This window comes from Mesoplodon densirostris, chromosome 6, assembly GCF_025265405.1.
Source record: "Mesoplodon densirostris isolate mMesDen1 chromosome 6, mMesDen1 primary haplotype, whole genome shotgun sequence".
Lineage (NCBI taxonomy): Eukaryota > Metazoa > Chordata > Mammalia > Artiodactyla > Ziphiidae > Mesoplodon > Mesoplodon densirostris.
This window is the reverse complement of record NC_082666.1, coordinates 49,584,763-49,608,246: the sequence shown is the minus strand read 5'-3', so window position 1 is coordinate 49,608,246 and position 23,484 is coordinate 49,584,763. Positions and strand designations below refer to the sequence as shown.

Below are 23,484 nucleotides of genomic sequence, written 5' to 3'. Positions count from 1 at the left end.
ATACAGATTGCCAACCAACACATGAAAGTATGCTCAACATCACTAATCATTAGAGAAATGCAAATCAAAACTACAATGAGGTATCACCTCACACCAGTCAGAATGGCCATCATCAAAAAGTCTACAAACAATAAATGCCAGAGAGGGTGTGGAGAAAAGGGAACCCTCTTGCACTGTTTGGTGGGCATGTACATTGATACAGCCACTATGGAGAACAGTATGGAGCTTCCTTAAAAAACTAAAAATAGAACTACCATACGACCCAGCAATACCACTACTGGGCATATACAATGAGAAAACCATAATTCAAAAAGTGTCATGTATCACAGGGTTCATTGCAGCTCTATTTACAATAGCCAGGACATGGAAACAACCTAAGTATCCACTGACAGATGAATGGATAAAGAAGATGTGGCACATATATACAATGGAGTATTACTTAGCCATTAAAAAAATGAAATTGAGTTATTTGTAGTGAGGTAGATGGACCTAGAGTCTGTCATACAGAGTGAAGTAATTCATCATGAGAAAAATAAATACCGTATGCTACATATATATGGAATCTAAAAAAAAAAAAAAAAAAAAGGTTCTGAAGAACCTAGGGGCAGGACAGAAAAAAAAGACGTAGACATAGAGAATGGACTTGAGGACACGGGGAGGGGAAGGGTAAGCTGGGACAAAGTGAGAGAGTGGCATGGACATATATACACTACCAAATGTAAAACAGATAGCTAGTAGGAAGCATCCACATAGTACAGGGAGATCAGCTCGGTGCTTTGTGACTACCTGGAGGGGTGGGATAGGGAGGGTTGGAGGGAGACGCAAGAGGGAGGAGATATGGGGATATATGTATATGTATAGCTGATTCACTTTGCTATAAAGGTGAAACTAACACACCATTGTATAGCAGTTATACTCCCATAAAGATGTAAAAAAAAAAAAAAACTCAAATATGCAAAACAGGTTTTCCAGCACAGATAGTGTAGTGTTTAAAACTCGAAAATAGCCAGACTGGATAGTTATTGCTAAATACATGAGATAAAACACAAAAATCAGTTTTTGTGTTTACATTCATTGATTGCTCACTCTGTACCAAGCACTTCACTATTATAATCTCATTTAATATTTAAAGTAACTTCCATAAGCCCCATTAAACAGATGAGAAAACTGAAGCTTAAAAAGCTTAAAAATAATTAGATAATTTGCTAAAAATCACAGCTAACATGTAGAGACAATTGAAAACATAGTTCTAACCATTGTACTACTACTTATTAGATCTTCAGGCTTCCTATTTCTTCATCCAGGGAGAATGTCGAGATGGAATTGAGTGGAACACCCCTTTAGAAAAACTATGGTGCCTCAAGAACTCCAATTTGGAGACAGAAGCTATGTGATGGCCTCAAGCCTTCTTCCACCATTCTCATGGGTGGCAGTGTTAATTAGAATGAGGAAGAGAGAAAGGAACATTACAGATAATCAGTGGGGTGAAAAGCCTCAATAACAGGTCTACAATCACAGCACAGAAAGATGTCTGAGAGAAAGGATGCAGTGGAAAGTGCTAGAAGACAGCCACTGGGAATCAGGTAGCTGTGAATGAGATGAGGTTCCTGGAGACAACATATGCAAATTCCTGAAAACAGATGACAGTACGTTGTTACTGTGAGATCTTTCTCAACCCTATGACCATTAATTGCACCTGACAAGACATTATTTTTATCCAAAAGAAAGAGCCAGAAAACTGGCAGTCTCCTAAACTTTCATGCCTATAACAACTTGCAGAAAATTTCCATGCCTATAACAAGTTGCACAAAAATGAGGCCAAGTTTTTTTATACGAACTTTCATTATTTACACTTAGAAGCACAAAGAAAAAGAAGATACACACTGTATAAAGTCTTTAGGATTTTCTATATAAAGACTTTAGGATTTTCTATACAATACCAAAACAATTATAAATATATAATAATATCATTTAACAACATCTTCAAAGACATTTTTGGGATTTCTATGCTTACAGAGAATTGAATACCCTGCTACTGTTGATGGCTTATTAATTGCTCTCTGTTATATTTTTGAGAAATTTATAAAATGAGCAGAATACAACTGGAAGTATAAAATAATTTTAAACAAAACATTTTAGGCATTGACAAAAATAGGTTGTTACATATGTAAGCAAAGAACGGAGGTGAGTTTCAGGCTATGTAAAATCAGTTCTATGTACAGTTTTTTTTTAAGTAGCGTTTATTTACAATATTGTATTAGTTTTTGGCATACAGCATAGTGATTCAGTATTTTTACAGATTAAACTCCATTAAAAGTTTTTATAAGGTAAAGGCTATATTCCCTGTGCTATACAACATATCCTGTTGCTTATGTATTTTATACATACTAGTTTTAATTTCTTAATCCCATACCCATATCTTGCCCCCTCCTCCTTTCCCTCTCCCCACTGGTAACCACTAGTTTGTTTTCAAATTCTGTGAGTATATTTCTGTTTTGCTATATACTTTTGGTTCTTATATTTTTTTAGATTCCACATGTAAGTGATATCATATAGTATTCATCTTTATCTGACATTTCACTAAGCATAATAGGTCCATCCATACTGCTGCAAATGGCAATGTTCCATTCTTTTTCATGGCTGAGTAGTAACCCATTGCATATATAAATACCAATTCTTTATTGATTCATCTGTTGATGGATACTTGGGTTGCTTTCATATCTTGGCTATTGTAAATAATGCTGCTATGAATATTGGAGCGCATGTATCTTTTCAAATTAGTGTTTTCAATTTTTTTTTTGATATATACTCAGGAGTGGAATTGCTGGATCATATGCTAGTTCTATTTTTAGTACTTTGAAGAACCTCCATACTCTTTCTCATAGTGGCTCCACCAATATACATTCCCACCAAGAGTATACAAGAATTTCCTTTTCTCCACATCCTCACCACAATATATTTGTAGACTTTTCAATGACAACCTTTCTAAGAGGTGTGAGGTGATATCTCATTGTTTTTTTGATTTGCATTTCTCTACTAATTAGGGATGTTGAGCCTCTTTTCATGTGCCTGTTAGACAGCTGTATGTCTTATTTAGAAAAATGTCTACTCAGATCTCCTGCCCATTTATTGATTGGTTTGTTTGGTCTGCCCCTAGGTTCTTCATAACCATTTTTTTTTAGATTCCATATATATGTGTTAGCATACGGTATTTGTTTTTCTCTTTCTGACTTATTCACTCTGTATGACAGATTGTAGGTCCATCAACCTCATTACAAATAACTCAATTTCGTTTCTTTTTATGGTTGAGTAATATTCCATTGTATAAGTAATTACTGATAGGCATGTACTTACTGCCATATTCTTACTTGTTTTCTGACTGTTTTTGTAGTTCTGTAGTTCTTCTCTGTTCATTTCTCCTTCCTTTTGTTTCTTCCCCTGTGGTTTGATTTTTCTTTAGTAGTATGCTTGTACTCCTTTCTTTTTTGTTTTTAATGTATGTATTATAGATTTCTGTGGTGACCATGGGATTCATGTATGTTGATCTATATCTACTTGTTTTTTTTTTTTTTCTAATTTTACAAATTTAATCAGTTATACATATACATATGTTCCCATATCCCCTCCCTTTTGCGTCTCCCTCCCACCCTCCCTATCCCACCCCTCCAGGCAGTCACAAAGAACCGAGCTGATCTCCCTGTGCTATGCGGCTGCTTCCCACTAGCTATCTACCTTATGTTTGGTAGTGCATATATGTCCATGCCGCTCTTTCACTTTGTCACAGCTTACACTTCCCCCTCCCCATATCCTCAAGTCCATGCTCTAGTAGGTCTGTGTCTTTATTACTGTCTTACTCCTAGGTTCTTGATGACATTTTTTTTTCTTAAATTCCATATATATGTGTCAGCATACAGTATTTGTCTTTCTCTTTCTGACTTACTTCACTCTGTATGACAGACTCTAGGTCCATCCACCTCATTACAAATAGCTCAATTTCATTTCTTTTTATGGCTGAGTAATATTCCATTGTATATATGTGCCACATCTTCTTTACCCATTCATCCGATGATGGACACTTAGGTTGTTTCCATCTCCGGGCTATTGTAAATAGGGCTGCTATGAACATTTTGGTACATGTCTCTTTTTGAATTATGGTTTTCTCAGGGTATATGCCCAGTAGTGGGATTGCTGGGTCATATGGTAGCTCTATTTGTAGTTTTTTAAGGAACCTCCATACCATTCTCCATAGTGGCTGTACCAATTCACATTCCCACCAGCAGTGCAAGAGTGTTCCCTTTTTTCCACACCCTCTCCAGCATTTATTGTTTCTAGATTTTTTGATGATGGCCATTCTGACTGGTGTGAGATGATATCTCATTGTAGTTTCGATTTGCATTTCTCTAATGAATAAAGATGTTGAGCATCCTTTCATGTGTTTGTTGGCTGTCTGTATATCTTCTGTGGAGAAATGTCTATTTAGGTCTTCTGCCCATTTTTGGATTGGGTTGTTTGTTTTTTTGCTATTGAGCTGCATGAGCTGCTTATAAATTTTGGAGATTAATCCTTTGTCAGTTGCTTCATTTGCAAATATTTTCTCCCATTCTGAGGGTTGTCTTTTCGTCTTGTTTATGGTTTCCTTTGCTGTGCAAAAGCTTTTAAGTTTCATTAGGTCCCATGTGTTTATTTTTCTCTTTATTTCCATTTCTCTAGGAGGTGGGTCAAAAAGGATCTTGCTGTGATTTATGTCATAGAGTGTTCTGCCTATGTTTTCCTCTAGGAGTTTGATAGTGTCTGGCCTTACATTTAGGTCTTTAATACATTTTGAGCTTATTTTTGTGTATGGTGTTAGGGAGTGATCTAATCTCATACTTTTACATGTCCCTGTCCAGTTTTCCCAGCACCACTTATTGAAGAGACTGTCCTTTCTCCACTGTACATTCCTGCCTCCTTTATCAAAGATAAGGTGACCATATGTCCATGGGTTTATCTCTGGGCTTTCTATCCTGTTCCATTGATCTATCTTTCTGTTTTTGTGCCAGTACCATACTGTCTTGATTACTGTAGCTTTGTAGTATAGTCTGAAGTCAGGGAGCCTCATTCCTCCAGCTCCGTTTTTCGTTCTCAAGATTGCTTTGGCTATTCGGGGTCTTTTGTGTTTCCATACAAATTGTGAAATTTTTTGTTCTAGCTCTGTGAAAAATGCCATTGGTAGTTTGATAGGGATTGCATTGAATCTGTAGATTGCTTTGGGTAGTAGAGTCATTTTCACAATGTTGATTCTTCCAATCCAAGAACATGGTACATCTCTCCATCTATTTGTATCATCTTTAATTTCTTTCATCAGTGTCTTATAATTTTCTGCATACAGGTCTTTTGTCCCCTTAGGTAGGTTTATTCCTAGATATTTTATTCTTTTTGTTGCAATGGTAAATGGGAGTGTTTCCTTGATTTCACTTTCAGATTTTTCATCATTAGTATATAGGAATGCCAGAGATTTCTGTGCATTAATTTTGTATCCTGCAACTTTACCAAATTCATTGATTAGCTCTAGTAGTTTTCTGGTAGCATCTTTAGGATTCTCTATGTATAGTATCATGTCATCTGCAAACAGTGACAGCTTTACTTCTTCTTTTCCCATTTGGATTCCTTTTATTTCCTTTTCTTCTCTGATTGCTGTGGCTAAAACTTCCAAAACTATGTTGAATAAGAGTGGGGAGAGTGGGCAACCTTGTCTTGTTCCTGATCTTAGTGGAAATGGTTTCAGTTTTTCACCATTGAGGACGATGCTGGCTGTGGGTTTGTCATATATGGCCTTTATTATGTTGAGGAAAGTTCCCTCTATGCCTACTTTCTGCAGGGTTTTTATCATAAATGGGTGTTGAATTTTGTCAAAAGCTTTCTCTGCATCTATTGAGATGATCATATGGTTTTACTCCTTCAGTTTGTTAATATGGTGTACAACGTTGATTGATTTGCGTATATTGAAGAATCCTTGCATTCCTGGAATAAACCCCACTTGATCATGGTGTATGATCCTTTTAATGTGCTGTTGGATTCTGTTTGCTAGTATTTTGTTGAGGATTTTTGCATCTATGTTCATCAGTGATATTGGCCTGTAGTTTTCTTTCTTTGTGACATCCTTGTCTGGTTTTGGTATCAAGGTGATGGTGGCCTCATAGAATGAGTTTGGGAGTGTTCCTCCCTCTGCTATATTTTGGAAGAGTTTCAGAAGGATAGGTGTTAGCTCTTCTCTAAATGCTTGATAAAATTCGCCTGTGAAGCCATCTGGTCCTGGGCTTTTGTTTGTTGGAAGATTTTTTATCACAGTTTCAATTTCAGTGCTTGTGATTGGTCTGTTCATATTTTCTATTTCTTCCTGATGCAGTCTTGGCAGGTTGTGCATTTCTAAGAATTTGTCCATTTCTTCCAGGTTGTCCATTTTATTGGCATAGAGTTGCTTATAGTAATCTCTCATGATCTTTTGTATTTCTGCAGTGTCAGTTGTTACTTCTCCTTTTTCATTTCTAATTCTATTGATTTGAGTCTTCTCCCTTTTTTTCTTGATGAGTCTGGCTAATGGTTTATCAATTTTGTTTATCTTCTCAAAGAATCAGCTTTTAGTTTTATTGATCTTTGCTATCGTTTCCTTCATTTCTTTTTCATTTATTTCTGATCTGATTTTTATGATTTCTTTCCTTCTGCTAACTTTGGTATGTTTTTGTTCTTCTTTCTCTAATTGCTTTAGGTGCAAGGTTAGGTTGTTTATTCGAGATGTTTCCTCTTTCTTAAGGTGGGATTGTATTGCCATAAACTTCCCTCTTAGAACTGCTTTTGCTGCATCCCATAGGTTTTGGGTCGTCGTGTCTCCATTGTCATTTGTTTCTAGGTATTTTTTAATTTCCTCTTTGATTTCTTCAGTGATCACTTCGTTATTAAGTAGTGTATTGTTTAGCCTCCATGTGTTTGTATGTTTTACAGCTCTTTTCCTGTAATTGATATCTAGTCTCATAGCATTGTGGTCGGAAAAGATACTTGATACAATTTCAATTTTCTTAAATTTACCAAGGCTTGATTTGTGACCCAAGATATGATCTATTCTGGAGAATGTTCCATGAGCACTTGAGAAAAATGTGTATTCTGTTGTTTTTGGATGGAATGTCCTATAAATATCAATTAAGTCCATCTTGTTTAATGTATCATTTAAAGCTTGTCTTTCCTTATTTATTTTCATTTTGGATGACCTGTCCATTGGTGAAAGTGGGGTGTTAAAGTCCCCTACTATGATTGTGTTACTGTCGATTTCTCCTTTTATGGCTGTTAATATTTCCCTTATGTATTGAGGTGCTCCTATGTTTGGTGCATAAATATTTACAATTGTTATATGTTCTTCTTGGATTGATCCCTTGATCATTATGTAGTGTCCTTCTTTGTCTCTTCTAGTAGTCTTTATTTTAAAGTCTATTTTGTCTGATATGAGAATTGCTACTCCAGCTTTCTTTTGGTTTCCATTTGCATGGAATATCTTTTTCCATCCCCTTACTTTCAGTCTGTATGTGTCTCTAGGTCTGAAGTGGGTCTCTTGTAGACAGCATATATATGGGTCTTGTTTTTGTATCCATTCAGCCAGTCTGTGTCTTTTGGTGGGAGCATTTAGTCCATTTACATTTAAGGTAATTATTGATATGTATGTTCCTATTCCCATTTTCTTAATTGTTTTGGGTTCGTTATTGTAGTTCTTTTCCTTCTGTTGTGTTTCTTGCCTAGAGAAGTTCCTTTAGCATTTGTTGTAAAGCTGGTTTGGTGGTGCTGAACTCTCTCAGCTTTTGCTTGTCTGTAAAGGTTTTAATTTCTCCATCAAATCTGAATGAGATCCTTGCTGGGTAGAGTAATCTTGGTTGCAGGTTTTTCTCCTTCATCACTTTAAGTATGTCCTGCCACTCCCTTCTGGCTTGTAGAGTTTCTGCTGAGAGATCAGCTGTTATCCTGATGGGGAGTCCCTTGTGTGTTATTTGTTGTTTTTGCCTTGCTGCTTTTAATATGATTTCTTTGTGTTTAATTTTGGACAGTTTGATTAATATGTGTCTTGGTGTATTTCTCCTTGGATTTATTCTGTATGGGACTCTCTGTGCCTCCTGGACTTGATTAACTATTTCCTTTCCCATATTAGGGAAGTTTTCAACTATAATCTCTTCAAATATTTTCTCAGTCCCTTTCTTTTTCTCTTCTTCTTCTGGAACCCCTATAATTCGAATGTTGGTGCGTTTAATGTTGTCCCAGAGGTCTCTGAGACTGTCCTCTGTTCTTTTCATTCTTTTTTCTTTATTTTGCTCTGCAGCAGTTATTTCCACTATTTTATCTTCCACCTCACTTATCCGTTCTTCTGCCTCAGTTATTCTGCTATTGATCCCATCTAGAGTATTTTTTATTTCATTTGTTGTGTTTTTAATCGATGCTTGGTTCATCTTTAGTTCTTCTAGGTCCTTGTTACCTGTTTCTTGCATTTTGTCTATTCTATTTCCAAGATTTTGGATCATCTTTACCATCATTATTCTGAATTCTTTTTCAGGTAGACTGCCTATTACCTCTTCATTTGTTAGGTCTGGTGGGTTTTTATCTTGCTCCTTCTCCTGCTGTGTGTTTTTCTGTCTTCTCATTTTGCTTATGTTACTGTGTTTGGGGTCTCCTTTTTGCAGGCTGCAGGTTCGTAGTTCCCGTTGTTTTTGGTGTCTGTCCCCAGTGGCTAAGGTTGGTTTAGTGGGTTGTGTAGGCTTCTTGGTGGAGGGGACTGCTGCCTGTGTTCTGGTGGATGAGGCTGGATCTTGTCTTTCTGGTGGGCAGGTCCACGTTTGGTGGTTTGTTTTGGGGTGTCTGCGGACTTTTTATGATTTTAGGCCACCTCTCTGCTAATGGGTGGCGTTGTGTTCCTGTCTTGCTAGTTGTTTGGCATAGGGTGTCCAGCACTATAGCTTGCTGGTCGTTGAGTGAAGCTGGGTGCTGCTGTTGAGATGGAGATCTTTGGAAGATTTTTGCCGTTTGATATTGTGTGGAGCTGGGAGGTCTCTTGTGGACCAGTGTCCTGAAGTTGGCTCTCCCACCTCAGAGGCACAGCACTGACTCCTGGCTACTCAATTTGGGATGATTTGTTGTCTATTCATGTATTCCACAGATGCAGGGTACATCAGGTTGATTGTGGAGCTTTAATCCGCTGCTTCTGAGGCTGCTGGGAGAGGTTTCCCTTTCTCTTCTTTGTTCTCACAACTCCTGGGTCTCAGCTTTGGATTTGGCCCTGCCTCTGCGTGTAGGTCGCCGGAGGGCGTCTGTTCTTCGCTCAGACAGGACAGGGTTAAAGGAGCAGCCTCTTCGGGGACTCTGGCTCACTCAGGCCGGGCGGGAGGGAGGGGGATGGAGTGTGGGGCGAGCCTGCAGCGGCAGAGGTCGGCGTGATGTTGCACCAGCCCAAGGCGCGCCGTGCGTTCTCCCAGGGAAGCCGCCCATGGATCCCGGGACCCCGGCAGTGGCAGGCTGCACAGGCCCGTAAGGGCGGTGTGGACAGTGACCTGCGCTCGCACACAGGCTTCTTGGCGGCGGCAGCAGCAGCCCCAGCGTCCCACGCCCGTCTCTCGGCTCCGCGCTTTCAGCCGCGACTCGCGCCCATCTCTGGAGCTCCTTTACGCGGCGCTCTTAATCCCCTCTCCTCGCGCACCAGGAAATCAAGAGGGAAGAAAAAGTCTCCTGCCTCTTCGGCACCTCCAGAGTTTTCCCGGATTCCCTCCCGGCTAGCTGTGGCACATTAGCCCCCTTCAGGCTGAGTTCTCGCCGCCAGCCCCAGTCCTCTCCCTGCGCTCTGACCGAAGCCCGAGCCTCAGCTCCAGCGCCGCCCGCCCCGGCGGGGGAGCAGACAATCCTCTCGGGCTGGTGAGTGCCGCTTGGCACCGCTCCTCTGTGCAGGAATCTCTCCGCTTTGCCCTACCCAGGTATGTGGGGAGTTTCTTGCCTTTTGGGAGGTCTGGGGTCTTCTGCCAGCGTTCAGTAGGTGTTCTGTAGGAGTTGTTCCACGTGTAGCTGTATTTCTGGTGTATCCGTGGGGAGGAAGGTGATCTCCGCGTCTTACTCTTCCGCCATCTTACCCGGAAGTCTATCTACTTGTTTTAAACTGGTATTCATTTCAGTTCAAACACATTCTAAAATATCTACTTATTTTACTCCCCTCCCTCATGTTTTGTGTTTTTGATGTTATATTTTACATATTCATGTTCAACAGTTAACTCTTTAGTTTCGTGTACCTATTGTTGCTTTTACAATTTTTTGTTTTTAATCTTCATACTGGCTTGTTTAAGTGGTTGATCCTTAGTCCTTACTATATATTTGCCTTTCCTAATGGGATTTTCTTGTTTCTATAGATTCTTACTTCTTTTCCACTTAGCAAAGATCCTTCAACATTTCTTTGAGGGTGGATTTAGTATTGATGAACTCTTTTAGTTTTTGCTTATCTGAGAAGTTCTTTACCTCTCCTTCTATTCCAAATGATAATCTTTCTGGGTAGAGTATCCTAGGTTGCAGGTTTTTTCCTTTTAGCACTTTAAATATATCATGCCACTCCCTTCTGGCCTGCAGTGTTTCTATAGAAAAATCAGCTGATAGCCTTATGGGAGTTCCCTTGTAACTGACTCTTTGTTTTTCTCTTGCTGTCTTTAGAATCCTGGCTTTACCTTTAACTTTTGCCATTTTAATTATATGTCCTGGTGTGGGTCTGTTTGGGTTCATCTTGTTTGGGACCCTCTGTGCTTCCTGTACCTGGATATCTGTTTCCTTCTTCAGATTTGGGAAGTTTTCAGCCATAATTTCCTCAAAGACATCTTCAATCCCCTCTTCTCTCTCTTTTCCTCCTGCGGCTCCCATAACAGGAATGTTGGTATGCTGAATGTTATCTTAGAGATCTCTTAAACTGTTTTCATTTTTGTTTGTTTGTTTTTCTTTTTGCTGTTCTGATTGGGTGATTTCCATTAATTATCTTCCAGAGTATTTATGCATTCTTCTGTGTCACTTAGTCTGATATTCATTTCTTCCAGTGTGTTTTTTACTTCAGCTATTGAATTCTTCATTTCTGATTGAGTCTTTTTTATATTTTCTAGTTTGTTAATAAACTTTTCACTGTGTACCACTATTCTTTGCCCTAATTCAGACAATATTCTTATTACTGCTTTGAGTACTTTATCTCATAAATTGTTTATTTCTGTTTAATTGCTTTTTCAGGGGTTTTCTCTTGCTCTTTCAAATGAGAGTAGTTCCTATGTAATCGTTTTACTTAACTTTCTCTGCCTCTATGAATTTATGTGAAACAGTTACCTATTGTGTTCTTGAAGAGGTGTTATTATGTGGAAGTGTCCCTATACAGACTGCATGTGCCCAGTGCCTTTGGTGACAGAGCTGAAACTGACATGGACACAAGTCATGTCTTTCCTCAAGGTGAGCTGGCAGCTATCACCTTGATAGAGGTGGGGCTGAAGATGGAAGGTCTAAGGCTAGAATGAGTGTGAGGTAGGGCTTCCCCTCTGCCCAGTGGCCATCACAACCCTATCGGGGGGAAGGTCTGATCTCAAGCTGCTGGAGTGGAAGCCGTGAGGGTCTGGCCTGAGCTGGTTCTGTTATCTTTAAGTATGTGTTTTCCCCTCTCTGCACCAAGACTTTTGCCCCAGAGTGGGGGAGTATTGAAGCAAGTGGGGCTTGTGAGGGCTCTGGACTCATGTCAGCTGCAGACAGAAGTCTTAGCTGTCTCTGATGTGCTGCCTATGTAGGCACCCCCAGTTGATTCCCTTGTTCCATTCATACAGAGTCTCGGGTTCAAGTCTCCTTTGTTCCCCACAGACGATCACTGCCCCCAGTCTCTGGCACCACTACCCTGCTGGGGAGCCACACCACAGGGCAGGCGGAACCCAAGTGGACTCTCAGCGTGCAATGGAGGGTAAGCTGTGGTGGAGCATCCACCATAAGAAATCTGATGCTCTGCTTGAGTAAGTGTCAATGATGGCTGCTGCCAATCCACCCAGGCTCCTCCCCAGGACCATGTTGCCTCTTAGTTACTCCCACAGTCGACTCTTCTCCATGGTCATGGCCACCCCGGTTCCAGGGCTGTGCTGTGATGTGGAGTGAGCAGGGCTGGAGTGCTTTTTCAGCTCATGCTGAGGCACACAGAGAGGTGGTCCCATGAAACTGGCAGCTGCTAGAACAGATCTCTCTCCACCCTGACTTGGAGGCAAATCAGCATGTCCCTGTTTTTCATGATCAGATTCCAGACTTCACACAACCCTCCTGTTAGTCCTCCAGTCAGGTCTTCCCCCATATAAGACCCCAGGAGAGGGGCACCCAATCTATGGCTCTCACTGCTCACTCCCAAAAGGGGGTTGTCTGCTTGTGAATATTCCTTTTTCCTCCCCTTCTCCTCCCAGATGCACAGGTGACAAATTGATTACTTTTCTTCCCTTCCTACCAGATTACATGTGCATATTTCTTAAAGCCCTGCTTGTACAGGAGTCCTTCTACCAATTTCAAGCTAGTTAAAACTGTTCCATGTGTAGATTATTTCTGATGTGTTTGTTGGGGGAGACATGCTCCATATCCTCTTACTCTGCCATCTTCAATCTTTCCCTATTTAAAGTTTTTCTAACAATTCATTTTAAATGATATATTTTGGAGAAATGGATAACACTAGAAATATTAAAGGGATACATATCCTGAGTACCGGAATAATTGCCTGCTATTTAGTACTTCAAACTGTACACCTTAAATATCAGTTGATTTATGCTCTTAATGATTCTGACTTAGATATGATTAAAGAGGGTGGAAGCTATAGTTTTGATGAAAATTATTGCTTTCCTAAAATGGTAAGTCAAAAGTTAATTCCTAATTGCCTCTTAGGAAAGACCTTTCATTATTCTTCTGAGTATTATTAATGGCTTCTAAAATCCTACACTCTTAAAGTGATTATAATCATTAACCCTGGAGCCATACTGCATCAGTTTAAAGCTCTGTGCCTCCACTCAAGACCTGAGCTGATGTCACTCTACAATCAAGAAAACTTGGGAAAGTTACTTCAGTTCCTTATAAATAAAATGTAGAAAAGTGCTTGCTTCAGGAGTACATACAGTAAAAATTGGAATGATATAAAGATAAGCATGGCCCCTGCACAATGATGACATGCAAATTTGTGAGGCATTCCATATTTTTCTAGAAGGAATCAACAGCAGAGTAACTGAGGCAGAAAAACAGATAAGTGACCTGGAAGATAAAATAGTGGAAATAACTGCCACAGAGCAGAATAAAGAAAAAAGAATGAAAAGAATTAAGGACACACTCAGAGACTTCTGGGACAACATTAAACGCAACAACATTCGAATTATAGGGGTCCCAGAAGAAGAGGAAAAGAAAGGGACTGAGAAAATATATGAAGAGATTATAGTTGAAAACTTCCCTAACATGGGAAAGAAAATAGTCAGTGAAGTCCAGGAAGCACAGAGAGTCCCATACAGGATAAATCCAAGGAGAAACATGTCAAGATACATATTAGCCATACTATCAAAAATTAAATACAAAGAAAAAATATTAAAAGCAGCAAGGGAAAAACAACAAATAACATACAAGGGAATACCCATAAGGTTAAGTGCTAATTTTTCAGCAGAAACTCTAAAAGCCAGAAGGGAGTGGCAGGACATATTTAAAGTGATGAAAGGGAAAAAACTACAACCAAGATTACTCTACCTAGCAAGGATGTCATACAGATTTGACGGAGAAAATAAAACCTTTACAGACAAGCAAAAGCTAAAAGAATTCAGCCCGCCAAACCAGCTTTACAACAATTGCTAAAGGAACTTCTCAAGGCAGGAAACACAAGAGAAGAGAAAGACCTACAATAACAAACTCAAAACAATTAAGAAAATGGTAATAGGAACATACATATCGATAACTATCTTAAATGTAAATGGATTAAATGCTCCAACCAAAAGACACAGACTGGCTGAATGGATACAAAAGCAAGATCTGTATATATGCTGTCTACAGGAGACCCACTTCAGACCTAGGGACACATACAGACTGAAAGTAAGGGGATGGAAAAAGATATTCCATGTAAATGGAAATCGAAAGAAAGCTGGAGTAGCAATTCTCATAAGAGACAAAATAGACCTTAAAATAAAACTATTAAAAGAGACAAAGAAGGACACTACATAATGATCAAGGGATCAAATCAAGAAGAAGATATAACAACTGTAAATATTTATGCACCCAACATAGGAGCACCTCAATACATAAGGCAAATACTAACAGCCATAAAAGGAGAAATCGACAGTAACACAATCATAGTAGGGGACTTTAACAACCCACTTTAACCAATGGATAGATCATCCAAAATGAAAATAAATAAGGAAACACAAGCTTTAAATGACACATTAAACAAGATGGAATTAATTGATATTTATAGGACATTCTATCCAAAAACAACAGAATACACTTTCTCCTCAAATGCTCATGGAACATTCTCCAGAGTGTTCTCCATTTGTGACCCCATATCTTGGGTCACAAATCAAACGTTGGTAAATTTAAGAAATTGAAATCATATCAAGTATCTTTTCTGACCACAAAACTATGAGACTAGATAACAATTACAAGAAAAAAAAACTGTAAAATATACAAACACATGGAGGCTAAACAATACACTACTAAATAACCAAGAGAATACTGAGGAAATCAAAGAGGAAATTTTAAAAAATGACAAATGAAAACACGATGACCCAAAACTTACGGGATGCAGCAAAAGCAGTTCTAAGAGGGAAGTTATAGCAATACAAACCTACATTAAGAAACATGAAAAAGCTCAAATAAACAACCTAAACTTACAGCTAAAGCAATTAGAGAAAGAAGAACAAAAACCCCCAAAGTTAGCAGAAGGCAAGTAATCATAAAAATCAGATCAGAAATAAATGAAAAAGAAATGAAGGAAACAATAGCAAAGATCAATAAAATTAAAATCTGGATCTTTGAGAAGATAAACAAAATTGATAAACCATGAGACCGTAAACTTATCAAGAAAAAAAGGGAAAAGACCCAAATCAGCACAATGAGAAATGAAAAAGGAGAAGTAACAACTGACACTGCAGAAATACAAAGGATCATTAACAATTACTACAAGCAACTATATGACAATAAAATGGACAACCTGGAGGAAATGGACAAATTCTTAGAAAAGTAAAACCTTCTGACTGAACCAGGAAGAAAGAAAAAATATAAACAGACCAATCATAAGCACTGAAATTGAGGCTGTGATTAAAAATCTTCCAACAAACAAAAGTCCAGGACCACATGGCTTCACAGGAGAATTCTATCTAACATTTAGAGAACAGCTAACACCTATCCTTCTCAAACACTTCAAAATATACTAGAGGGAGGAGCACTCCCAAACTCATTCTGTGAAGGCACCATCACCCTGATACCAAAACCAGACAAAGATGTCACAAAAAAGAAAACTACAGGCCAATATCACTGATGAACATAGATGCAAAAATCCTCAACAAACTACTAGCAAACAGAATCCAACAGCACATAAAAAGGATCATACACCATGATCATGTGGGGTTTATCACAGGAATGCAACGATTCCCCAATATAAGCAAATCAATCAATGTGAAACACCACATTAACAAACTGAAGGATAAAAACCATATAATCTCAAAAGATGCAGAAAAAGCTTTCAACAAAATTCAACACCCATGGATGATAAATATCCTCCAGAAAGTAGGCACAGAGGGAACCTACCTCAACATAATAAGGCCATATATGACAAACCCACAGCCAATATCATTCTCAACGGTGTAAAACTGAAAGCATTTCCACTAAGATCAGGAACAAGACAAGGTTGTCCACTATCACCACTATTACTCAACATTGTTTTGGAAGTTTTAGCCACAGCAATCAGAGAAGAAAAAGAAATAAAAGGAATCCAAATTGGAAAGAAGAAGTAAAACTGTCACTGTTTGCAGATGACATGATACTATACATAGAGAATCCTACAGAGGTTACCAGAAAACTACTAGAGTTAATCAATGAATTTGGTAAAGTCGCAGGATACAAAATTAATGCAAAGAAATCTCTTGCATTCTTATACACTAATGACGAAAAATCTGAAAGAGAAATTAAGGAAACACTCACATTTACCACTGCAACAAAAAGAATAAAACCCCTAGGAATAAACCTACCTAGGAGACAAAAGACCTGTATGCAGAATACTATAAGACACTGATGAAAGAAATTAAAGATCATACAAATAGATGGAGAGATACAGCATGCTCTTGATTGGAAGAATCAACATTGTGAAAATGACTATACTACCCAAAGCAATCTACAGATTCATAAATTCCCTATCAAACTACCAATGCATTTTTCACAGAACTAGAACAAAAATGTCACAATTTGTATGGTAACACAAAACACCTCGAACAGCAAAAGCAATCTTGAGAAAGAAAAACGGAGCTGGAGGAATCAGGCTCCCTGACTTCAGCCTATACTACAAAGCTACAGTAAACAAGACAGTATGGTACTGGCACAAAAACAGAAATATAGATCAATGGAACAGGATAGAAAGCCCAGAGGTAAATCCATGCACATATTATCACCTTATCTTTGATAAAGTAGGCAAGAGAATACAATGGAGAAAAGACAGCCTCTTCAATAAGTGGTGCTTGGAACACTGGACAACTACATGTAAAAGAATGAAATTAGAACACTCCCTAACACCATATACAAAAATAAACTCAAAATGGATTAAAGACCTAAATGTAAGGGCAGACACTATAAAACTCTTAGTGGAAAACATAGGCAGAACACTCTGTGACATAAATCACAGCAAGATCCTTTTTGACCCACCTCTTAAAGAAATGGAAATAAAAACAAAAATAAACAAATGAGACCTAATGAAACTTAAAAGCTTTTGCACAGCAAAGGAAACCGTAAACAAGAGAAAAAGAAAGCCCTTAGAATGGGAGAACATATTTGCAAAGAAGCAACTGAGAAAGGATTAATCTCTAAAATTTACAAGCATCTCATGCAGCTCAGTATCAAAAAAACAAGCAATCCAATCCAAAAATGGGCAGAAGACCTAAATAGACATTTCTCCAAATATGATATACAGATTGCCAACAAAAACATGAAAGGATGCTCCACATCACTAATCATTAGAGAAATGAAAATCAAAACTCCAGTGAGGTATCACCTCACCAGTCAGAATGGCCATCATCAAAAAATCTACAAACAATAAATGCTGGAGAGGGTGTGGAGAAAAGGGAACCCTTTTGCACTGTTAGTGGGAATGTAAATTGATACAGCCACTATGGAGAACAGTATGGTGGTTCCTTAAAAAACGAAAAATAGAACTACCATATGACACAGAATTCCCACTACTGGGCATATATCCTGAGAAAACCATAATTCAAAAAGAGTTATGTACCAAAATGTTCATTGCAGCTCTATTTACAATAGCCAGGACATGGAAGCAACCTAAGTGTCCATCGTCAGATGAATGGATAAAGAAGATGAGGCACATATGTACAATGGAATAGTACTCAGCCATAAAAATAAACGAAATTGAGCTGTTTTTGGTGAGGTGGATGGACCTAGAGTCTGTCATACAGAGTGAAGTAAGTCAGAAAGAGAAAAACAAACACCATATACTAACACATGTACATGGAATCTAAAAAAAAAAAAAAAAAGGTTCTGAAGAACCTAGAGCCAGGACAGGAATAAAGACACAGACGTAGAGAATGAACTTGAGGACACAGGGAGGGGGAAGGGTAAGCTGGGACAAAGTTAGAGAGTGGCGTGTATTAATATATATACACTAGCAAATGTAAAATAGCTAGTGGGAAGCAGCCGCATAGCACAGGGAGATCAGCTCCGTGCTTTGTGTCCACCTCGAGGGTAAGATAGGGAGGGTGGAAGAGAGATGCATGAGGGAAGAGATATTGGGATATATGTTTATGTATAGCTGATTCACTTTGTTATGCAGCAGAAACTAACACACCATTGTAAAGCAATTATTCTCCTATAAAGATATTTTTAAAAATGTAGATAATATAAACGACCACATTAGGTTGGATGAGAACTACATGAGTTAATAATTAAAAAGTGTCAAGAGCATAAGCTTTGGCATATCTTCATAAAGGCTAAATTTGTCTTCTCATTTTTTGATGTATATAATAGAATAGAATATTACGTTAATCCATTTTTGTAATATATATAAACCAATATTGACAGCAAATGGCCACATGGGATCCTTTTGGGATGATGGTGATGATAGATATGTTCAAACACTAGATTATTGTGATGGCTGCCCAACTCAGTAAATTTACTAAAAGCATTGGATTATACACTTAATATAGGTCAGTTCTTTCTATCATATAAAATTATACTTCAATGAAACTATATAAATATAAATATACATGAAATTAAGGAAAGGATATATAAATATATATACATATATAAATATATATACATATATAAATATAACATATGTACATATATACATAAATATATATACATATATACATAAATATACATATACATATATAAACACAGAAAAAAGTTTCATTTGCTATGCTAAAATCAACATTAGAAACAAATCAATATTAAATTTATAATTAAAGGCATCATTCAGAGTAGTTATTCCCCATACATTTTCTGAGTATCTATTACATGCTCAGTATTGGGGGATATCAAGGTAAACAAGATACCTTTCACTGCCTTTGAGGAGCTCTTAGTGTAAGGCAGGGGAAGGTAAACTAAGATCACAGGACTAATTCAACCTGTTTTTGTACTTAGAGCTAAAAATAATTTTACAATTTTAAATAGTAGAAAAAAATTAAAGAATAATATTTGTGACACATGGAAGTTAGATGAAATTTAAATTTAAGTGTCGATAAGTGAAGCTGTATTGGAACACGGCCACGCTCTTCATTTATGCTTTTACTATGGCTGCTTTCAAGCTACAGTGGTAGAGTTTGGTAGTTGCAACAGTGATTAAACGTCCAACATACCCTAAAATATTTACTGTCTTGTCCTGTAAGGAAAATGTCTGTCAACCCTTGGTCTAAAATGAGAATACAGAGAAAAATAACTTGTGGCCAATCTTAACGCCTCCAATCTTTGCTATAGAGAAGCTTTCTGAAATCTATTAGTCTGAGTTTTTTCCTGGTTCACCAAATGCAACTGTTTTACAAGTTTAATATTGCAGTGCCTCAACCACTGTGACTATCTGAGGTTGCATTATCTTAAATTTGAATAGTCTATTCTTGGTATTGAAAAGGCCTGCAACTATGAAGACTATTCAGAAAAATACCCAAATACTATGATGATTATAATTTATATCTTGGACTGTTGCAACAATTTATCTTTAAAATTAAATCCTTGATTTTTTGTTCTTAAAAAAACCTAGAAGACAGGCATTCAAGTTACTATTAATCAACTGATGCACGTACCCTTACTTTGTAGAACCAAAGATGCATGCAATAAATATGAGGAAAAAACTGGCAGTCTTAAAGAAGAATCCTATTTGATAAATCTACACAAATTAATCAATATGTAAACTGAATGCAGTCAATCAACAAAGGGGCAACAGATTAAGTACTATCAAATCATTTATTGATATTGTTATCTGTTGATAGAAGGTGGGAGCGCATACTTAAAATATATGCACCTTTAAATAAAAATGAATTTTATTTTAAGTGCACCAAATTCATACTGACTAACTCTTAGAAAGTACCTTAGTGACATTAATTTCAATGCATCCTTCATCTGGCTCCTTTTTCCAATTCATTTATTCATTTAATATCAAAATTTTATTTTGTTGTATTGAATAATATAGAATGCATCTCATCATCAATATTCCAGAAAACCTCATGGAAAGCCTGGGAAGGCAACAAAGAAGGCATTTCCATAGATTTACAATTAGAAGTGTAAGTGAAGGTCACATGTATCAGATTTTATCATTTTGTGTATTTGTTTTCCATTAAAAACATACGCAATTAAACATGCTCTCGATTTTTTTTTATCACTTTCAACTTGCATTGTGATACTCATAAAAATTCATGATTCGAAATGCTTCTTCTGATTAGCACAAGATACCTGGAACTGTATCTTCATTTTTGGAAAATGTGTTCTTAATTTAAAACAGTATTCATAAATTGTGACTTAAGATTGCTTAATTCTGAAAAGGCAATTTCAGAATTCAGCCTATTCATTCCTTATATTCAACTTTAATGGTATTAGTAAAAAACAAAATAAAATCAAAAGAATGCAGACAAATTCTGAATTGGATTGCTCAAAACGATTTGTCAAACAACTGTAATTGTCCTCTTAGATAGAATAATAAATGATACCTCAGATTTACCTGCCAGAATATTTAATTTTATAAACGCTTCTTTTCCATTCTTACATGAAGAAAGTTCTAATTTGCCAAAATATATCCAAGACAGATACTGAGGGATATACTGGGGTGAGAGGAGTGCCCCTTTGGAATAATGTCATAACTACATTAGAAATTTTTAAGATCCCTGCTCAAATTTTCCCCTATACCCCTCCTTTTATTTGGAATTTTGTCTCTTTAAAGGCTTAAATCCACAAAAAGATTCATCCTATTCACACCCTTGTTTCTATTCCTTTATTTCCAATGCAATTAAATATCAGCCACATTGGCAAAATGACCTCTTAATTAAGAAGAATTAGCAAAGAAGTAAATTTAACGTCCTGATGTTTCACGTGGGACAAGGGGCACTTGAGTTGTAGCCTTGGAAGAGACAGGGCCATAAACAGCAATGAGGAGGATTCCCAGAAAAAAAAAGGGAACAAGAAAGGCACTACAATGTCAGTCAAGGAGACAACCTCCCATATGAAAGTCTGATTGAGGCAGTGGTAGTAATAACTGTCCTCCATGTCACATCAACTTTAAACAGTATTTCTTAAAAGAGACTGTGTGCCTTGGAGGCACTAGATAAGGTACATTCTACTCTCAAAACAACGTTATAATGAGGCTGTTATTATTTTTGTCCCCATTATACAAATGATAAAACTGAGGCCCAGAAATATTCAGAAATTTGCCCTGGTGGTCACACCATGTAATGAGCAGAGCTGGGATTCTACCACCTAGCAGAGTAGTTAAGAGTATTGACTCTGCATTGGTTTCAATCTTGACTCAGCCAGTACTGTGTACTCTTTGACAAGTTACTTAACCTTGCTGTGCCTTGGTTTCCTTATGAGCAGAATGAAAATAATAGTAGGTAATATTTGTAAAGTGTTCAAAATATTGCTTGGTACTTAGTGTTTGATTAATTTTTTTTAATTTCAATTTCCAATTTTTAATATATCAAATATTGTTTACAGTCAACAATTGCTTATATTATGCTATATCTGACAAGTTACTGGTAATAACTGGAGGAACATAAGATTGTTGAAAGCTGGGATCTTCTCTGTCTTATTTATTGCTGAAACTCAAGGCCTAAAAACAATTCTTACATATAATAAGTGTCAAATAAATAGTTGTTGAAGGAAGGGAAGAAGTAAGCAATGGCAGTAGCAATTCAGTAAATCTTTTTTTAAAAAGAGAGGAAAGGAAGCAAATCTGAGACTATATAGCCTAAGTTCTTAACTACTACTGTAGACCACACTGCCACTCTCATCATACTGATTCACGCTGTCAATGTCTGGTGGTAGCACATATTCAATATATTTACTGCCACGCTCTACTTTGAAACATGAAAATATAGCAAAAGACCAAGAAAAGGGTTTCAAATAGTTCTACCTAATTGTTTTGTTAATAAGTATCAAATGTGCAGTATATATATGCTGATACTATTTGGGTTAAATAACTTTCATAAAAAGGAAAAAAGGAAATGGTTTTAGAGTTGCACTGATTCTGAATGATTAAGCTATATTTAAAGAAAAATATAGAAACCTTAAAACTGCAAACTAATGGAAAGAAACAAATACACCCCTCTTTAAATCTATGCTCAAGAGATTTTTAAAAAATATACTTTATGACTTGCAAGGTACTACTTGATTAGAATATACCCTGAATTTATAGTTATTTATGTCAGTACAACACAGAAAAATGAGATCTGATAACAACCTAAAATATACTGTAGTAGATCAAGGAAGGTATTTGTGGAAACAATATTATCTACATAACTAATTCATTAAACATTTAACAAATATTTGATGCTTGTTCAATTAAATTAAAAAACCAATAAATATCTTTTGAACTTAACTATAAAACAAATCAAAATGGAAAGATATTATAATTTTAGTTACACCTTAGCAAAAATGAAAAACTGAAGTAAAGAAATGAAAATGAATATAAATTAAAATGAAAGATTATGGAAATTTTTTTCATGGTCCTTCCTGAGCAGTGCTTATAAAAGGAAATAAAAACTCATGTGCTGATATGCCATCAAAAACAAAACACTGGAGAAACATTAACCCATCATAGACACACAGGTTTTCAAAAAACCAGTGTTAACATAGAAATAAATATGAAGCTTGAAGGGAAAAGTAGGCAACTGAATACAAGCAGCAACTATCAATTCTCAAAGAATGGGAACTAAGAGTTAAGGCAAATACCATGCTGGAAACCCATCTAAAATTTGAAAATCTGAATCATCACTTTTCATAGGAGAGGATTGAGTTTGCATGGGACAGAGGAATCACACTTGCGGAATCCTTTAGTCTTCCCTAACAACATTTAAGAAACTGAAGAAAAAATAAAGATTGGAAAAAGAGTTGCAGTTAGAAGGAAGATTAAGAGAAAAACCATGAGGGAGGAGGGATAGAATAAGTATTCTCTAAGCAGAGTGGTTTCTATTTAGTTAGAGGGATGGGACTGAAATTAAAGCCACCAAATGAAAATCTGAAGGACTGGTTTTTCAATTTAATAACCTGTTTAGGAAATGAAGATTAGCATTTGGAGTAGCATAACTAACCACAATGGTAATAAAAATCTTATGTTTCATGTTTGTAAATTAGAAAATGAAATCTCTTACTCAGGCCAGGGAAAGTCTAGAAGTACCAATTCATTCATAAGAAATGTCTCTATCCATCGACTTGGACTACATAACTCTCAAGGACATTGTTATGAACCAGCCTCAAAATTGTTCACTGAATAAAAACACATCATTTGTCACAACATTCTAAGCATCAGTTCTCATTCTCAGAATTTGATTCATTCCTGTTCATTTGGATATATGTACACATATGTTCCAATTAGGCTGCTTGTCAAGTCAAAATTGCAATTAACCTTTCATTAAATTTATAGCAGTCGTTTACTTTGAAAGTTATCAAGTCAGATAGATCAAAACAGACATATGGCTTTTGTGATCCAGACTGACAAAGAGCAATTTGTCACATTATCTTGAAGACTGCTCCATTGACCATCTAAGTCAGAATTCCCTGTGA

The 23,484-nt window shown here is 36.9% G+C and overlaps 1 non-coding gene across 1 annotated transcript; it reads left to right on the top strand.

The window, feature by feature from the left end:
• The first annotated feature begins 13,119 nt into the window (after positions 1 to 13,119).
• LOC132492873 (U6 spliceosomal RNA) lies at positions 13,120 to 13,224 on the top strand. The gene has a single exon (XR_009532925.1). It is a non-coding gene; the product is annotated as a U6 spliceosomal RNA (small nuclear RNA).
• The last annotated feature ends 10,260 nt before the right edge of the window (positions 13,225 to 23,484 follow it).